This window comes from Herpailurus yagouaroundi, unplaced genomic scaffold (assembly GCF_014898765.1).
Source record: "Herpailurus yagouaroundi ecotype Mexico unplaced genomic scaffold, PumYag 142, whole genome shotgun sequence".
In the NCBI taxonomy this organism is placed as follows: domain Eukaryota; kingdom Metazoa; phylum Chordata; class Mammalia; order Carnivora; family Felidae; genus Herpailurus; species Herpailurus yagouaroundi.
In genome coordinates, this window is record NW_024412397.1 from 22669457 (window position 1) to 22689841 (window position 20385).

Consider the following 20385-nt stretch of genomic DNA (forward strand, 5'->3'; position numbering starts at 1 on the left):
AGAAATGAAGTCTTCATTACTTCCTTCTATGTCAAAACACTTCAAGGGTATGTTTCAAATATGCCTAAAACTGATTATTAACCTGCATCTTGATGTCTTCAGTTTGTCCCTTCTAAATGTATCTAAACCATGCTGAAATTGGAACCATCTTTTGGTACACTAACTTTTTTTCAAGTTTATTTACATTTGAGAGAGAGAGAGAGAGAGAGAGAGAGAACACGCTTGCAGGAGGGAAGGGTAGAGAGACAGGGAGAGAGAGAATCCCAAGCAGGCTCCGGCTGTCAGCACAGAGCTGACACAGGGCACAATCTCACAAAATGTGAGATCGTGACCTGAGCCAAAATCAAAAGTCAGATGTTCAAAGGACTGAGCCACCAGGCACCCCTGGTCCACTGACTTTTAAGTGAGCTTTCAGTTAACTGCATAGCCCATGTGCCCCCTGAGACTGCCTGTCTCCTGAGAACACCCCAAAATTGTGTTGGATCCTCAGGATCCCAGATTTCTGAGGATGCCAAGATGTCTTATATAATTAGGGTCTCTTCTATTTCCAACCATGCATTTTTGCTCTTCTGCGTAGTAATCCAGATGGGACATAAAACATGCTTGCAAGTATGGAAGGCTTTACTGAAATTTGATTGTTTCGTAGAATCTTAATCCAATCAATGAAAAGGATTTTAAATTGAACAACAGGCTTCCCATTTTAAAAATGTCCTTGTAGAACCTTCCAGGGGAGAATATTCCCTATCTGCTCAGCTCATGTGTCCTTACTTCACCCTGGTTCTCTATTCTTCCCTCTCCTCCCCACCTTCTCCATCTTTCTCTTCTCTCCTCCCACTTTGGGAACAAACATAAATTCCTATAATTTTCTTATCCAGAAAAATTCTTCTGATACAGCTGAGTTGTTGTACGGATTAGATGAGTTAATTTATAGAAAAGTATTTTGTAAATGGGAGAGTTTTGTTCCATGAAGAACACAGATTTGGGCATGGATGGCCTGGGATTAAGTCATGGCCCATCTATCAGTTACAAATGGTGTGACCTTGATAAAGTGCCACACCTCTCTAGACCTCTGTTGCTCTGTTTTTAAGAAGAATAGTAAGTACTAATTTCCAAAGCTTTGGGCACTAAAAGAGATAAAGAATACAGGGTATTTAACATGCTCTGGTGAGATGTGAATAACACTTGATGGGATGTAAATAAATGTAATGATCGTTGTTACAAACAAAAGGTTGTTACCTTTTGTAAGTGTTGGGGGTAACAGCTGCTCACCTCTCTGCAATCAAAGTTGCCATGTACGAAGATGCAAGGCGTGCCTACATGTCATTCGCATAGTCTCAGACAGGAATAATGCCACTTGGGTTTGTGACATTCTGTAGTGCTGCCTTCACCAGGGTCCTTCAGAATCATGAATGAAAACACCAGCTAGGAATGGCTGAGTTATTGAGGAATTCAGGAGCAGTGCTAACTCCGATCCTAAGCTTCCACCTTGAAATTCTCTCCTCTCCCCTACCCCTTAGGGAAAACTTGGTTTGGAAAATAGATTTTGGGTTTTCAGTCATTTACATGGTGTCATTTATGTGGCCAGATGGAGAGTAAGAGGCATCTGCAGGTCCTTTTTTTTGTTTCTCCTACAGCTTAATCTCTCTTATAATATGGGAAGATAAGCAGGTGCAACACCTACTTTCATTAGCTTTAAAGTATATGAACTATAAATGATTTCACTTTTATCATTATTCATGGTTTTCATAAAGGTTTAGTGCCTATCTCCCAATGTGTGCTGCTTTGTAGATCCGATTCCTGATCACTTGATCTGTCCTGAGACAATCACTGTGGTTCCTCACCTGTACTTCTTGAAGAACCACGATGACCTTCTAGAGAAACATTATAATAGCACTCACCAACCTTTAACTTGGCCACACTCAGGTGTTCTCCTAATCAATGATCTAAGACTTTAAAAGCATTCATTTATTAAAAAATAAAAAAAAAGTAAAATTGTTTGCTTGTAGAAATGCAGAATAAGTGTAAATGAACAAACGTGTCTTTTTACTCATTTCTCTAATGCTTAAAAAACAGAACAGAGATTCTAGCACAGAGTATAAAGCTCCTAAACTGTGTGTGAATGATAAACAACTTGGAAACAGAGAATAATTTAGGAGAATACAATGTAATTATGTTGTTGGGGAAGGACATCAGTCTCAATGAATTAACTCTGGTTCTTCAGGAAACAAACCCAGCACTTCATTAGGTTCCTTGGCTCATCAGGTTCTTTTGTTTATCTACATCCCCTGGAATAACCAAAAAGGAATATTTCCTCCCACATTTCTAAGAAAAGCTGCTGATTTATGTAGAGTGGAAAGGTGTTGGCCCTAATTATACTCTTTTTTTTTTCATTTATTTATCTTGAGAAAGAGAGAGGAAAGAGGGTGAGAACCCCAAGTAGGCTCTGTACTGTCAGTGCAGAGCCCAATGTGGGGCTCAAACCCACAAACCGTGAGGCCATGACCTGAACTGGAACTCAAGAGTTGGATGCTCAAGCAACTGTGAAACCCAGGTGCCTCAAACCGAGATTATACTCTGATTATGACTCTACCATCTTGAGAAACAGAATTTTCTATCCTTGAGCTATTAATGGATTACCTGAGTCCATGCAGGTGAAGAGAACTATTAACTGTCTTTAAATTCTAATTGTATAGATGACTGCTTAGAAATTGGCCTCATATATATCTCTTGCCAATCGAGTGCATAAATATATATAAATACAAATAGATATATCCTATTTCATTCATACATTCATTTAGTGAACATGTACTGAATTCCAATAAAATGTTAAATAGGAATCGAGATGAGTAGATATAAGTCTCTGAACTCAAATAGGATAGATGAAAAGTTAAAAATAATAGGTGTTAGGCTTAGTGATGACATAAGAGGGAGGTGATACAGATGCATATATGAGTGTATCAGTGCTTAACAACAGTGTTGCCTACCCAGCCCATGGACACAATTGTGGTCACTCATATGTGAGTAGCCACCACTCCTCACATGCGGTCCAGGTGCCTTGTGTGTGTGTTGGGTCAGTTCCCAAAGATTTCTGGGAGTCCCAGAACTTGCCTGTGCTGCCCACACACCTCTACCTGTGGCTGTTGCTGCTGCTCAAGTTTTATTCAAATTCCACTGAATTTCCAACTCCACTTCACCTCCAGGCTGAAGTACTGAGAGATGCACATTTTTCTCTGAATTAAGAAGTTTAAGCTTTTCTCTTAGGGTTAGACTTAACTGGGGTTCTCTCTCAGCAGATGTCCCAGATTTCCAAGTTTTGTAGGAGTTCCTTCTGGTCATGTGCCCAGTGTTAAAATTGTGTGTGTGTGTGTGTGTGTGTGTGTGTGTGTGTGTGTGTTAATCTCTGGATGGCTGGGTCAAAACGGGCTCAAGTTCAAGGACCCCTTCCATTCCTCTCAGCCACAAACCTCTTCCATGTACCCATATGCCATCTCTCTTGCCAAAGGGATCCGGGCCCAGGAAAGCAGACTGTACAAACATGTTTGAAATGGTCACCCAAGTCCCATGCCCACCTGGGACTCTGACTACTCCATCCATCGTATATACTCAGGTAGTTCAGCACTGCATGATGAACATGCTGTATAACTCTTTATTATCCTGCACACTCTTTAAATTCCAGGTTCTTTAGTTAAACAGACTTGGTTTCAAATCCCATCTCCCTCTTACTCCCTGTGTGACTATGACTAATTTATATTATCTTTCTAATCTCCTAGTTTTTAACTATAAAAATGAGGATAAAAGTACCTATTTTGGGGTTGTTTTGAAGATTAAGTAAAATACTGACATTTACTTAGTCATTATGTATTCTTTAATAAAATCCCAACGAATACGTGAGTTGAATAAATGTGCTAGGTCTCTCTCTACACACACACACACACACACAAGCACACTATGTTTGTTTGTTTGTTTGCTTGTTTTTAATGGAGATTTGGATGCTAAGATCTAACCTCCTCTACCCAGATATTTAAATTCCCATATACAGCCTAATCTTGATTCCAGAACTCCCCTCCTCAAGGCTGTTGCTCTGGCAAAAGGTGAGAGATAACTTTCCCCAAGCTACTGCCTCATCTGTACGGCTGTGGAGGTGGGGGGTGGGGGTGGGGGGTTAGGTCTTTCTCGTTTGACTTCTTGAAGCTAATGATTCAGAAGCAGTTTGACACAGGTATAATTTTCCCTCAATATCTCACTGCCATGCTATACCACTATTTGCCAACTGTCAGCACAGTTAATGCTGCTACTGCTCAGGGGGATGTCGATACAAAAAGAAGAGGGGTGCTTTAAAAGAAGGAGGCAGAGGAAGGGGGAGGAGAAGGTGATAGAACACTAACAAGCAAATAAACTCAGATCAAAAACCTTGAGGTGATTCAGAGATCTAACTGACTTAATTTTTATAGGTCTACAGGATCTAAGTTTTTTATACTGACAAGCAGACTGAGGATGAAAAATAAGGTATTTTGCATACATCTTTATATTCTCAGTAACAGAACTACATTGACTGTAAATTCAGGGTGATTTGGCTCCCAGTTTCAAGCCTAAGTACAGTATTATATAATTTTCCAAACTGGATTCCACAGGATGCCACTGTCTTGTAACATGTTAATAGATATTCCATAAAAAGAAGAGTTCCTAAGTTCCACATTTAGAAATGTGGCTTATAATTCCCCCAACCATAAGATTCACAATACATATTATTACATTCAAAACTTTGAGAAGTCTTACAGGATGGATGGATGGATGGATGGATAGAAAGATCCTTCTTCATTGTTTAACTTTGCATTTCCCAAATTTATCTGGCCAGAGAAATCTTGTTTTGGAGGACTTTTACATCTCGTTAACTCCTCTGTGACAAAGTTTTCTTATCGATGAAGAAAAAGTAGTATCCATCTAAATTGTTACTATGAAAATTGATTGAGTGAATCCAGGGAACACACTTAGCACTGCGCCTGGCACACAGAGAGTCCTCCATTGCTATTGTTGTGGTTATGATTATCATCAAAAGACATTAACATCTTGAGGAGGATGGTGTGAGAACTGCAATATTAGCTGTCATAAATTGCAAAATCAGCCACAGTCCCTCCTCCTCATCAAAGAGAGGGGAATATTTCTCTACTTTCTGAATCTCACCTGGTTTTATGATGGATTTTGGCCAATAGGATGTGACAGAAGCTGTGCTGTGAGTTCCAGCCTAGGGCTCAAGAGACAGACCATATACTCTTGGACTCTCAACTCTTGGAACCATGTGATCTCCATGGGTCCCTCATGTGGACATCTCCAAGCTATCCTACTCAAGGATAAAATCACTTGGAGAGGAGTGCCTGTCTTTCCAGCCAAGGCCATCATAAACAAGCCACTCCCTCCGATATACTAGCAGATCACAGGTGCATGAGTGAGACCAGTCCAGCTGACCCAGACCAAGACCACCCAGCTGATCTAATGAATCACTAATTAAATAAACAGTTGTTTTCAGCCACTGATTTCTGAGATGGTTTGCTGTACAGCAAAAGCTAACTGACACATTAGGGAAAAAAATAAAAACAAACAAAAAAAACCCAACTTTGGTGCCTTATTCTGCTTTCAGTCTCTCAAGGGCAAAATGCACTTCTGAATACAATATGATATGTTAATAAAATGTATGTTTTGCTATTTATGAGCAATCTCTGATCTGAAGAAGTATGAAACATCTGTTTGCAGATGAAAATGCTATCACACAAAGATTTTTTCAAACTTGCTTATAGATGCATCTAATCACACCATCAACACATTTTTCAACTGAGAAAGACAGAAATTTATGTACCTAACATATTGTCATTTCATATTCACCTATATACTTTAAGAACAATACTTTGAGTCAAACAATAAAAGATACATTGCAAAGATAAGACGTTGCTCAAACAATGCTGGAGATGTCTTTTTTGTAGAGCATCTCCTAATATTTCTCATTTAAAAAAAGACCCTATATTTTACCTATCATTGTCCTTAAAAACTGAACAGAAAAGTCAAAATATTGGAATACATTGTTTCATGATTCATTTAAAATATCACATGCCATATTGCATAACTGCAGGCATTTGGATCACAGTATTAGCTAGGGAACACTTAGAATTTCATAACAAATTTTGCTAAAGGTACATATTGAGTAGGACCATGGATGCCTTTTCTCATCAGGAGCTGCAACACTAATTTTGTTAATTCACTGAACACTACAGAAAAATGAATAATATTAGCATATATTATAATAAAAGCATAATCCAGGAATATTTTTTAAAGTAATTCAACAAATGTTCATTGACATATACCATGTCTTAGAGCGTTGATAGCCATTAATGGTTCCAAATGAAGAACATTACCTGTGCCCTCAAAGAGCTCCCAGGCAAGTGGAAAAAGAAAATTATGTATCTGAGGAATAAACAGAATCAAAAATATCCATACCTGACAACAAGTCTAACCTTGTAATTATCCATGCTAGCCATTAATTCTATAACTGATTCAATGATAATAATAGGCATTATTTGTCATATCACTAGTTATTAACTAAGATAAAACAAAGCAACAGTGATTAAGTTGTATTGATAACCTGGAGATTTTTTCTATCCACTGTTCAGAAATGAATATGATGCTATGATCCTTGCAATAGCCATCCTAGTACCTGGAAACCAGGGCATTTAAGATAGTTTCTCAAATGTTGACCAGTGGGTACCAGGTGGTTTCCACAGGAATATTTTTAAGTGTATTTTTATTTATTTTTGAGAGAAAGGGAGAGAGAGAAAGAGAGAGAGCGCACTTGTGGGGGAGGGGCAGAAAGAGAGGAAGAGAGAGAATCCCAAGCAGGCTCTGTGCTATCAGTGCAGAGCCCGATGCAGGGTTCAAACTCACCAACCATGAGATCATGAACTGAGCCGAAATCAAGAGTCAGATGTTTAACTGACAGAGCCACCCAGGTGCCTTTCCATAGGAGTATTTTGAAAGTGGAGTTAACTTTAGGTATTTGGATGAAATTGCTGAGGTCACTGGATTGTAACCTACCATGGTTATAAATAAACATGTGCCTTGACATGAGACTGACCTAGGTTCAAATTCTGACTTTTTCCCAATGTACTACATAGATCATAGGAAGAATGAGGACTTGTGCTTTGCTGAATGTTTGCAAATTAATTGAAGTACCAAGTAGCCATGGAGTAGCTAGCTGGCTTCTGATTTCAAGAGCTTTAGAAATACCTATATATTTATCCAGCTTCACAACACAAAAATATTTTATGTTAATTTGTAATAGCAGTTCCTGAACATTAAAAAGGAAGGAAGGAAGGAAGGAAGGAAGGAAGGAAGGAAGGAAGGAAGGAAGAAAAAAGAATACTTCATATCAGTGGTTTTTGACTTTCATTATTAGTCTTTCCTTCTCACTTCCTCCTCCTTTCCTTTATCTCTTCCCCCTTCTTACTCAACTTCATTTCTTCCCCCATTATAAAAAAGGCTCAAGGACACACATGCACACAAATCCTTGCTCAATTACAATAGTTTCCTCCCAACTGAGAAGGCATTTGGAGTTTCTGCAAAGGACAGAACCATTAATTGTACTTAGAAAGTTTTTCTGAGGTCTCTGAACCAGCCAAAGCCTAGTCAGCTACTTTCTCTGGCCAGGATAAAGACATTTACCAAGTCTTTGCCATAGTCTGATACCCAGTCACTTTAACAACAACAACAACAACAACAACAACAACAAAAAACAAAAAAACAAAAAACAAACAAACAAAAAACCCAAAAAACTATATTGCCCTATAAGGCAAAGTGAAATGGAACTTTTAAGGAAGTTCAATAAAGTCCCGTATTTGGAAAGGTTGGGCATGAGGACTCTGGTTAAATGACTATTTACCAAATGCCTGGCGGCAAGGTTTGTATCAAGAACATCTTTTGGAACACTACATTGCCTTTTACAGAAAATACAATAAAATTCACTCAGCATTATAATGCATACAAGTTAATTTTTAGAAGGATTCAGAAAGAATTATAGGATCTTGTCAGGCCTCAAGTCACATTATTAACCTTACTCTTTATCATACATGCCTGAGGATACCAACACTAAAACTAGGCTGCCCTGTGAGAAGTCACAGCATTTTTATGCACTTTGATTTTTCTTTGTGTTATAAAAGTAGAAGCAGAGTGAAAATAAATTATTTTGGGCTCTGGATAAACATATGCTTATGGTGCTCAAAGAGTTTAAATAGATGTTAAAACCACCTTCCAGAGCAGCTCTTTCAAAAGGAACAAATAGGGATGCCCAACTCCGTCAAAATGACAGACTATATAAACTGAATTTCCTGCATGATTTTCATTCTTCACTTACATGCAAAATAGAGTTTAAAGCTATGCTTATTTTCTGAAAGTATCTGTAGTGCAGGTCTGTTTTTCATCATGACATGCAACATATTTTTAGAAACATCTGCACACTGGGAATCAGTATGGTCTCCTGTTTTCAGCTTCCCTGAATCTCACAGGGCACCATCTGTCCAAAGACATTTAAGCCTTTCACCAGTGTTATGTGATCTAATAAAATACTGATGATTTACCTTCCTGGGCAAGTCTGGCACCTAATTCTTCTAGGTAAGTGTCAGGTTTTAAAATTGAAATGTTTATAAGAGGAGCATAATGAGGAATAAATTCCCCTAAACTATTCTGAAATTTACTTCTCTCTTAACAGAGTATCAGGGATAAAATCAAAACTTTGTAAATGTTTGTTTCTTTTGCAATTGACTTAGAGGGGGGCAAAGAAGGATCAAATAAAGCCATGACGGAGAGAGCCAGTAGTCCAGGGTCTAGGAAGTCACATTCATAAGAGGTCAGATCCAGAGGTCAGTAAGCCAGAAAGCTGCAGCAGAGAGGAACACATGGAAAGAGGCCAAGAATCCAGGGTTCTGTGTATTTGAGATTAAAGTGTGGGGACAAAACAAGGGTGAGGGAGTAGTTCCAGAAGTAGGATCAAAGTAGGGCTTAAGAATAGACATAGGGCACTAGAGTGTCCAACATCAGAAGCTGTCTTGGGGAAGGGCTGAGATGAGGAATACAGCAGACCAGAGGAAGTTGAAGGAACAAGATATAAAAACTCAAATTTCCGCTCCTGACTTCTAAATACCATAAGCTCCTCTCTCAGAATCACAAAAGGTTAGTTCAAAGCAGGATGCTATGTACCTGTGTTACCTGTGTTCAAAGCAGGATGCTTTGAAAGTTACCAAAACTTTCACGATAAAACTAAACACCAGGTTCTAGAGATAGTATCCTTACTTTCCAAGCCTTTAAAATGCATTGCATTTGAAGGAGCCTGTTGAACTAAATAGGGGTCCTTTGAAAAGATTCTCTCTAAAGTGCACCCTCATTCGGAAAGGTCCCTTTGTTTAGAAAGCATCTTTGTGCTTAGTTCTGGAAATGCATTAACTGAAGAGGCCTTTTACTTTCCTACTTCTACTCAATTGTATTTTACCTTGACTGTCTTTACGGAAAATGGTCCTTTTCATCATTCAGAAATTATTTTCTTTAAAAAAAAACACACATTGTTTCTTAGTGCTAAAGTCTCTCCTTGTATATTCAATCTGTAATGAAAAAAGTCATTCTCTTCAACTATCAATTCTTTAAAGAACAAAGTAATGTAAGCCTTCTTTACTCTTTTCACATATAAATAGATTTTCACAACGTCCATCTCAAATTGATGAGGACTTCGTAAAAAATTATTATCTTTCCATGACACTCCTTCCATCCCTCCTGCTACAATGTGAGCTTCTTGAAAGGAGGTTGCCTCTTCAGTGTGGTTATTATGATACTTTCGTAAAACAGGTATTCACTATATTAACTATAAAATTCAGTTCTCTACAATGATTTGCATTCATCCAGAACAGATAGCACAGTTTGGTGGACCCCAACCTTTCTATCACCTAGGACTTATTTCCTTCTATTTCTCTCTATAGACTATATATTTTGAAAGATATTTTCTAACAAACAACCTGCACTAATATTTTTCAAGATGGCCATGAATTTTATTAATTTTCAAACTGTAATGTCCAAAATAATGTTGAGGTAAACAACTGAAATGAAAAAGAATTGAACTAGGTTTTTGGATTCTTGATCGACCTACCTACCTCATCTACCTATCTTATCAATCTATTGAATCCTATGCTAAAAAAAAAGAATAAAATTTAAAATGCTATTTAAAGTATCAACAATAATAAACATGAGGTACTAGGAATGTATCTATAAAATATATGAAAGACATCTACGATTAAAGAGACTTCAAAATAGAATTTGAAAGACCAAAATGAAAAAAGAAAGAAATCATATTCAAGATTAGAAATTCCAGAACTATAAAGATGTAAACTGTAGAGATGATCCCTCTTCCCCCTCCCAAATTTACACTTCAGTACATTCTAATCAAAATCTCAACTTGCATCTTGGGGGAAACTTTGAAAGTCAACTAAAATTTCATGCAAATATGAAGAGCCAACAAAAGCCAAAATACACTTTAATAAACAACAAAACAGGAAGATAGGCTTCCAGATTCATTTTTAGTGCTATAGTAATCAAAATGACACATGGATACAAGGATAGAAATATAGAACACTGACAGAGAACATAGAGCCTACAAACACAGCCTACATTAATGGACTCTTGATATTTAACAGGATGCTATGTAGCACTGCACAGCCACCAGGAGAAAAGGTGCATCCTGCCAATACACAGGCAGAAGACAACCAATGAGGGAAAAACTGAAAGGGATATTGATAATAATGAACTTTAAAGCCTATATCCCACCATATCCAACAGTCAGGCCTATTCAGTGGCTAAGTGTAGAAAGTAAAATGATAAAACTTTTAGAAAATAACAAAACAGTATCTTGACAATCTTGGGGTGGGGTAGGATTTGTTAAGCAAGATAGGAAAAAGCAACACTAAAAAGGAAAGAAGGAAGGAAGGAAGGAAGGAAGGAAGGAAGGAAGGAAAGAAATGGAAAGGAAGAAAGGTAGGAAGGATGGAAAACTTTTTAAAAAGAAGAAGAAAGAAAAAGGTAAAACTAGGTCATTGCTCAAATTGTGGTTCTTGGAATTGTCCCAAGTCTTCCAATTTTTTTACCAGTACGCCACATGGCATGTCACATTGAGAGGAAATTTTTAGAGAATTACATAAACATTTGATGTATGTCTGTAGGGCCTAATTAAAAAAACAAAAAACAAAAAACTATGTTTGTATATAAAATGTCTTTATTTTTATTTATTTTATATTATTCCATTTCATTGTATTTTACTAAAGTAATAGCTAATGTCTAGGGAAAAAAATGATCTGCAGAGTTTGAGAAGGGGTGAAACAGTAATGAAATTAACTTAAAATTAATTTAAAAACACTAATTCTACTCATGAAAAGATGCTCCATGATTCATTAAAAGACACTTTCAAACCATAAAATGCAAGAAAATGTTATAGGTTCTTTCATTGTTTCTTTGATGCATTAAATGTATATGTTTAAACACCTAAGAAAAGGGCTTAATATTAAATGCTATAGTTTCATTCCATAACAAACTTTAAAACAACTCTGCTTGTAGCTTCTTTCATACCTCTACATGGTGTGTTTGTTTCTTGATCTATCAACTTGAGACATTATTTATTGACTTCTCACAATGATAGATGCAGATTTAGCCCCCACCCCCTTTCCAGTATATCTCTATTGAAATTATCCATATTGGTTATCATTGAAACAGCTGTCCTTATAAAAGAAAGGAAGAGAGGATTTTGAGACAGACATATGAAGAGGACCCCCAACTAAGGAGGAGGTGGGACCACCATGGATTCAGGAAGTGGACTGATACAGCCACAAGCCAAGCAATGAATGGCTGAAGCAGGAAAAGGCAAATAAGAGATTCTACCCTAGAGCCTCCAGAGGGAAGACTAGTCTGCTGACACCCTGATTCAAACTTCTGGCCTCCAAAACCATAAGAGAATAAATGTCTGTTAACATAAGCTACCCAGTTTACAGTACTTTCCTACAGCAGCCTGAGGAAACACACCAGTCAAGGCCAAGACTGATGAGGTTAGTGAGGCAGGCGCCTTAGGTACAAAATTTAATGGGGCACCAAAAAACTCAATTTGAAGATAAAATTATGTTTTAAATGCATTTTTTTATTATTTGATTTTATTTTTTAATGTTTCTTTATTTTTGAAAGAGAGAGACAGAGACAGGGAGAGATGGAAACAGAATCTGAAGCAGGCTCCAGGCTCTGAGCCGTCAGCACCGAGTCCTACGTGGGATTCAAACTCAATGAACCACAAGATCATGACCCGAGCTGAAGTCAGACACTTAATCAACTGAGCCATGCAGGTGCCCCTAAATTCATTTTTAAATTAAATGAATGTAGGGCGCCTGGATGGCTTTAGTCGAGCATCCGACTTTGGCTCAGGTCATGATCTCACAGTTCGTGAGCTTGAGTACCACATTGGTGAGTTTGAGCCCTGCATCTGGTGGGCATGAGTCCCGCTTCAGGTGACCCGGCTTTTTCTCCCTCTCTCTCTCTGCCCCTCCTGGATTCTCTCTCTGTCCCTAGCTCACTTACACCCTTCTCTAAATAAATAAATGCATACATACATAAATATTGGAATGCAAAAACCCAGGATGAAAAAAACTATCAATATTTTTTAAAACAGGAGAATCTGAGCCTGAACTCGTAGGGCACATTTTGGAACTCACCCTAGTTCAGCTGTGCTACAAGTCAACTACTTTTTAGTTCTTGGCTCCCTCGGTTACAAGTATCTTTGTAGGAAAGGTATGCGATATGTAATTTTTGAGCCCTTGGGTATCTAATAACTTCTTTATTTTATTCTTACATCTGATCAACAGTATGTATGTTTAAGGATTCCTAGGTTGAAAAAAATTTGCCCAAAGAAATAAGACTTTGCTTTGGTGTCTTCTTGCATCCAGTTTGCTGAGTTGGGTGGTAACTTGCTTGAGGAGGGTAGACCTCTTTGTCTGTGTGTGTCTGCCTGTGGGCCTGTGTGTGTGTCTGTCTGTGTGTGTGTGTGTGTGTGTGTGTGTGTGTGTGTGTGTGTGTCTTTCTCTTTGGAGACTTTCTCAAACTGTATAACAGATTAACTATAAGCCTTTTTCTTTCATCTAATTCAACACTTGACAGGCCTTTTCAATTAGAAGACATATCAGGGAAACTATTTTATATATTTTTAAATGTGTTCCTCTTCAATTTTATCTCTTCTCTCTTCTGGTATTCCTATTAGCCAGATATTAGAAATCATGATCAGATATTAGAAATGGTTTTACCTTTGCTTCCCCTCCAGCTTTCTTTTGAAGAGAACAAATCTCAGCGATTCTCTCTTCCATCTTCCAACCCTTTTATTGATTTAATTTTTTTTCTATTGAAATATATACATTTAATTTTAAGAGATTGGCTTTCTTCTCCAATTGTTTCTTTTTTAGAGTTACTGTTATTAGTTTCTGAATACATTATTTTCTTAAGTTTCTCTAAGATTATGCATTAGCAGTTGCTTAAAACCCCTTTGTTTCCCTGCATTAACTTGAAATTATTTTTCTAATTTTTAAAATTTATTCATCATTGCCTTTGTCATGTTGCAAGATTCATAAAATGGCTAGTGACCCTTTTTGTGAATTTATATTTAAGTGTGAACCAAAAGAAACATTTCCCTGGGTCTCTATAAGTGGATGAGACTATGAGAGTGAAAATACTTTATTGTGAGTGACTGAGGAGCTCCCCACTGTGCTGGGAAAATCTACTGCCAAAATGCAGGGTTCTTTGCTGTTCTTGATCTCCCCAGACAGTACACTCATATTTCCTGAGAAGATCCTTCCTGTTTGACTGAAAGTAATGACTATTTGTTAGGTATTCTGCACAAATAGGGAAGGCAGAAGATAGCCATTGAATATTGTGTTAATATCTCCTTCCCCCTCTCCCCTCTTTCTCCTTTTTTTTCCCCTCTCTCCTACCTTGGAGATTTCCTTGGCACTCAAAGTTCTGCCAGGCAGTGATTAACATTATCTTTAGCTATAATCCACCCAGGGCACTCTGGACCAGTGGTTACAAACTGAAGGTGCATTAGAAGGCTTGTTAAAATACAGATCCCTAGGCACCATCCAGAGCCTCTGTCAATAGGTCTGAAGTAGGGCTCATAATCTTCATTTCTAACAAGCTCCCACGTGATGCTTATGATGCTGATCGGGACAACTTGGTGAACCACTGCTCAAAGCTCACCTAACTTGCCTGAACATACAAAAATATCTGGGGTTCTCATTTCAGAACTGCTCTCCAGGTCCCACATCACTTTATTTCAAATTAGTACACTTACCCCTGGAGATGATCATCAGGGAAATTTGGTTGGCTGCAGCCTCTTCAGCCTTGTTTTATCTCTCTCCTCCTGCATCTGACTTTTGCTTTCTACAGATTGTTGCAATCTGTTGTGTACATATGTCCCACATTTTTTCCTTTATTAATTTGGGGTTAAACCTTTCAATTCTTTTTGTTAAGAGATAGAACAAGCAGGGGAGAGAGGCAGAGGGAGAGGGACAGAGAGAATCTTGAGCAACCTCCAAGCTCAGCATGGAACCTGATGCTGGTCTCAATCTCACAACTGTGAGGATGTGACCTGAGCCTAAATCAAAAGTTGGTCGCTTAACCAACTGAGCCACCTAGGCACCTCTCCCACATTTATTTTGTAACCTTCAATTCTTATAAACTTTTTCTATTAGTGCCTCAAGTGTTGTTGGGAAGAGAAATCAACTTATTTGGTAAGTAAGTCATCTTTAAACAGAACTCATAGCTAAAGATACAGAATATAAAAATGATCCCCTCCCTTCAGCTACTAACTTAACTGACAGTTAGATCATGAAATTGCTAGAATATGGTCCTCAGGTAAGAGGAAAGATCTTCAATATTAGGCACTGAAAGCCCAACATCCTAGTTTTAGAGGTCTAACTGAAAGCTTAAACCCTAATACAAAAGTTGTCAGTTTCTGGTATCTAATAATTTAAATCCAGGCTCTTACATTGAAATGATTTATTTTTGCAAAGTTTTTCCCAGTTACTATCATTCTTTCCAGCAGCCCCCAGAGGACTTAGTAGGGTTGCTACCCCTGTTAAAAGTATGAGAAGTTCTAAGTACCATGACATGATATCCATAGCCATATAGTCAATCCACCTTTGAGGAATCATACGTAAAACACTCTGAATACCAGTCAACTGACCAGTTCAAAAAGTTTGTTTTCCTGGCCATGAAAATATTTGTATACACTTGGATATGTATTAAAGCAGTAAATCTCCAGGAGAAGCAAGACAGAGACAGATCTGTATTATAATATAATGGCTTTACTTTAAAGGCAAGACATTAGAGATATAATGCCACATCATTCCTTGAAGAGTTTTTGCTTCGACCATCTTTATCATGAAATAACTCTCCCACTCCAAAAATAAAATAAAATTAAAACACTGTGTTGGATCATATGCTCGACTGGACTAAACCTCCTTGAAGGGAGGGCATTATCCAATCTGAGCTCTTATGTCTTTAGAGAATACAGCCAGCTCTGATATTGACCCTAGAGACTTCTTCTACTCTTTGGATGACAGCTGCTTCTTAGGCCACTTCTGCGGTAGTTTCTCTGATGAAGTGCCTTAGACAGTAACTATCAGCCAAAGGGAAGAGAATGAAAGCAGAATAAATTTTCAACTTTAAACTTGTTAAACCGTTAACACAAATCATCGCATCACTTCTGCCATAAACCATGGCAATCCACAGAGATGCATTTAATCAGGCTCTCTCAAAAATAAACTGCTGGTGCCCACGATGCACACTTACAAACCTCTTGCTATCATTCTCCTGATATTCATGGTTTACTGACTGTTTTTAATCACAGTACAATGGGATATTCTTGAAAGAATAACTATTAACATGAAGTTCCTTAACCAAGAAGTGTTCAGCATGAATTGATAAAATTACCATCTCCCCATTATTTGTCATTACAATACCATTTAATAAAGGGGATATGATAATTAATAGCTTCCAATAATCAAATCAAATAAGATTCAGCTATAATAAGTAAAAAGAAGATACTACAGAATAAATACATTAATAAATAAAAGGGTGGGGTCTCATAGACGAACAAGGCATGGTGACATTTTGCATAAACTTGAAATAATATACACATTACACTTCGATATGTATCAGAGTCACCTGGGGAGCTAATAAAGAAAACAGCCTCATTGAGGAATGACAAGGCCTCGACCTGGTATTTTTACCAAGTTCCTTGAAAAGTACTGCATTTAGGAATTAATTAAAATATGGGAGAGGTAAGGAGAAGGGCAATGGGTGGGGAAAAAAGAGAGATCAATATTACAGGAGGCTTTTGATATTGAAGAAACTCACATCTCCCATTTTAAATAAATAAAACTTCCTAGCTATCTATCTGATATGACATCTCCAACTACATCCCCATTTTTGTGAGAAAATAATGCTCTAAAATGTCTTTGGGTCTGGACACTGACTCACTAGTGTTTCTATGCATTGGAAGTTTCCAGCCTCTCCGTCCACCTCTGGTGTACAAGGTAGAAAAGAGAGACTACACCCATCATCTGGAAAAAGCCTAGTGGCTGTCAAACAGAGAAAGTACTAGAGAAATCAGCAATGCCAGCTAACAAGGGGCTTGTGGACATTCTTTTTTGATTTGAATAAAGTATTTTCAAAATTGAACAGAACTGAAAAATAGTTATCAACTTTATCCATTTAGTTTAAACACTGAATTCTTTTTTGTGAATAAGAATTTTTCTTTACTGAAAACAAAATAAAACAAAGGAAAACATAGATTCTCCATCTCATACCTTCTTGAAGGTTTGTGTGTGAGGTCTGTTGCTCATGAACCAGCTTTGATGTTGGCCATCCCAGGGCTTAATTCTTCCCAGACAACACTGAATAAAAGGCCTACTGAGGCTTGACAGTAACCTGGGAAACATTTGAAAACTGCTTTCTGAAAGGAAAAGCAGTTATTCCTTAAGAATAGAAAAGATGAAAGCCCCAAGTTTCCTGAAGGCCTGAAGGGAGGAAAGGCCAAGAACACTTACTGTCCTATCCTTCTTGGCATGTTAGAGACAATCTAAAGAAACCAAAATGATCTCTGGACTATGGGGCTCTGAAGGATGTGAAAGGAAGATGAACTGTGAATACTTTAATGCTCTCAGTTTATGACCATTAACAAATATTTTGACTACTGCATGAAGACTTTGATCTTTTCCCAATTCAAGAGCCTGTGGTTCTCTGCATCCCCATTCTCTGGGTTGTTTCTATGTACTGCTAATAAAATCTTCTGACTCATGATGTGTTACTTGGCTCCCAGATAAACAGAGAAATCCTGAGATCCAAGAATTAGGGCCTTAACCCTCAGTTACCTGACTCTGCAGTTCCCACCCTTTGCTGATGATTGACATTTGGTTATTGCCCACAACCCTGGTTAGACACTAAGACACTGTAATATAGTGCCCACTGTGAATACATCAGCAAAGATAACAGACATGGTTCCCCTGCACTCAGGAAGCTTCCATTTTAGTGTGGTAGGCAGATGCTAAAGAAATAATAATACAATTATAATCAGCAATCATTATGAAGGAGACTTGAGGCATGGTGCTCTGATAACAGTTAGTAGTGAGCCCCCCCCCCAAAAAAAAAAAAAAAAAAAAAAAAGACAACATATATCCCAGAAAAAGTGACATGAAAACAGAACTCTGAAGAATGAAAAGGAATGAGCTTAAGCAAGAGGAATTGAAAAAGGGGTCTCCAGGAGATTACTCTGTATTCTAAGTCTCAGTGTGAGAGGAAACATGGCTTACTCAAAGAACTGAAAAAGATTCTAATGGTTAGAGCAAAGCATGGAAACTAGTGAGAATGAAGCTGGTTGTGGAGGAAGGAGAGGGAAATGGGGGGAAAGGATGTAAGAAGGAGGGCTTTTAGGTCATTATGGAGTTTAGAGTTGATCCTAGAAATGGAAATGATTGAACAACTTCAAATGTTTTTAAAAGACAACTTTAGCCTCTGTGTATAAAATAGATTGCCATGTAATTAACAGTCAGTTGTAGGAGAAGCAGTCAGGGATGATGGTGGCTTCTGTTCAGATGGTGCCAGCACACATAGAAATAAATAAACACAACAAGAAATAAACAGTTGTAAATAAGCAGTCAACTAATCTCTGCCAAAGGAGCAAAGGCAAAATTATGGAGAGAAGATAGTCTTTTCAACAAATGATGCTGTAACAGGTACATGAAAAATAAGGAATCTACGCACACCTTACACTGTTTACTAAAAAAGAAAAAGTACTCAGAATAGATCATATACCTAAATGTCAAACAAAAAATCATAACAATCCTAAAGGTAACATGGGAGAATACATAAATGAGTTTGGATATGGTGGTGACTTTTCAGACACAACACCAAAAGTATAATCCATGAAAAAAAATGATAAACTAGACTTTGTTGAGATAAAAAACTTCTACTCTACAAAGGACACTGTCAAGAGAATGAAGACAGAACACAGACTGAGACAAAATATTTACAGAAAACATAGCTGATAAAGCACTGTCATCCCAAACATAAAAGAACTTTTAAAACAAACAATATGAAAATGAGCAACTCTATTAAAAAACGAGCAAAAGAGCTGAAGAGACACCTCACCAAAGGAGATCTACCGATGGCAACTGAGCATATGAAAAGATGCCGCACATCTTATGTCATCAGAAAAATGCAAATTAAAATGAGATACCACTACATGCCTATTAGCATTCCAAAATCCAGAACACTGACAACACCAAATGCTGGCAAGGATGTGGAGCAACAGGAACTCTCATTCATTGCTGGTGGGAATGCAAAATGGTACAGCCACTCTGGAAGACATTTTTGACTTTCCTTATAAAACTAAAAATACCTTTACCATAAAATCTAATAATCCCATTCCTTGGTATTCACCCAAATGAACCAAAACATGTCCACACAAAACCTTCACATGAATGTTCATAGCAGCTTTATTCAGTTACCCAAACTTAGAGGTAACCAAGAGGTCCTTTGATAGGTGAAGGGATAAATGAACACAGAATGGCATATCATTCAGCACTAAAAATAAATAAGCTATTAAACCATCAAAAGACATGGAAGGATATTAAATGGATATTGTTAAGTAAAAGAAGCCATCTGAAAAGACTACATACTATATGCTTCCAACTATATGACATTCTGAACAAAGCAAAATTAAGAAGACAGTAAAAAAAGATCAGTGGTTGCCAGTGCTTATATATTTCTTTATATATTTGTCAAAACCGGTAGAATATGCAACACCAAGGGTGAACCCTGAGGTAAACTATGGACTTAGAGTGATACTTATGCATCAGTGTAGTCTCATCAATTATAATAAAGTACTACTCTCATGTGGAATGTTAGTAATGGGGGAGGCTGTGTATATGTGGGAAATGGGAAATATGGGAACTCTCTGTCTCTTCTGCTCAATTTTGCTATGAAGTTAACATTGCTCTAAAAAATTAAGTCTATTTAAAAGGGGAAAAAAGGGGGGGCACATGGGTGGCTCAGTCAGTTAAGCATCCGACTTGTGGTACCGGCTCAGATAGTGGTCTCATAGTTCATGGGATTGAGCGCTATGCTGGGCTCTGTGCTGACAGTGCAGCGCCTGCTTGGCTTAGTTGGGATTCTCTCTCTCTCTCTCTCTCTCTCTCTCTCTCTCTCTCTCTTTCTCTCCTTCTCTCTCTGCTTCTCCACTCTCTCTCTCTCTCTCAAAAAGAAAAAAAAGGAAAAATAACATTTATTAGAAAAACCACACATGGCTTGCTATTTGATTAGAATGTTGCTGGTGTGAGAGAGAAAACTAAATTTCACAGATTTCTGTCTCGAACAACTCAATAAGTGGGATGTCATTCACTGCAGTGGGACTTACAGGAAGAGGAAAGAAAGAGAAGACAATGAGGTGAGAGAAATTGAAAACAGAATTAGATTCCTAGTTGAAGCTAATTCAAGTCCTGGAGCGCCTGGGTGGCTCAGTTGGTTAGGAGGTGATCTCACCATTCCCAAGTTCGAGCCCCATGTCAGGCTCTGTGCTGACAGCTCAGAGCCTGAAGCCTGTTTCAGATTCTGTGCCTCCCTCTATCTCTCTGCCCCTCCCCTGCTCATGCTCTATCTCTCTCTAAAATAATAAATAAATAAATAATAAATAAATAAATAAATAAAGAAAGAAAATCAAACTAATTCAAGTCCTTTCATCCTTAACCCCCACTCTCACTTATTATTATTATTTTTTAA

At 37.7% G+C, this 20385-nt stretch overlaps 1 protein-coding gene across 4 annotated transcripts in view; it reads right to left on the reverse strand.

Annotated features, from left to right (window-relative positions):
* The window catches only part of DCC (DCC netrin 1 receptor), a 1147297-nt gene that overhangs the window by 707297 nt on the left and 419615 nt on the right, over positions 1-20385 (reverse strand). The gene's annotated exons all lie outside the window — the stretch shown is intronic.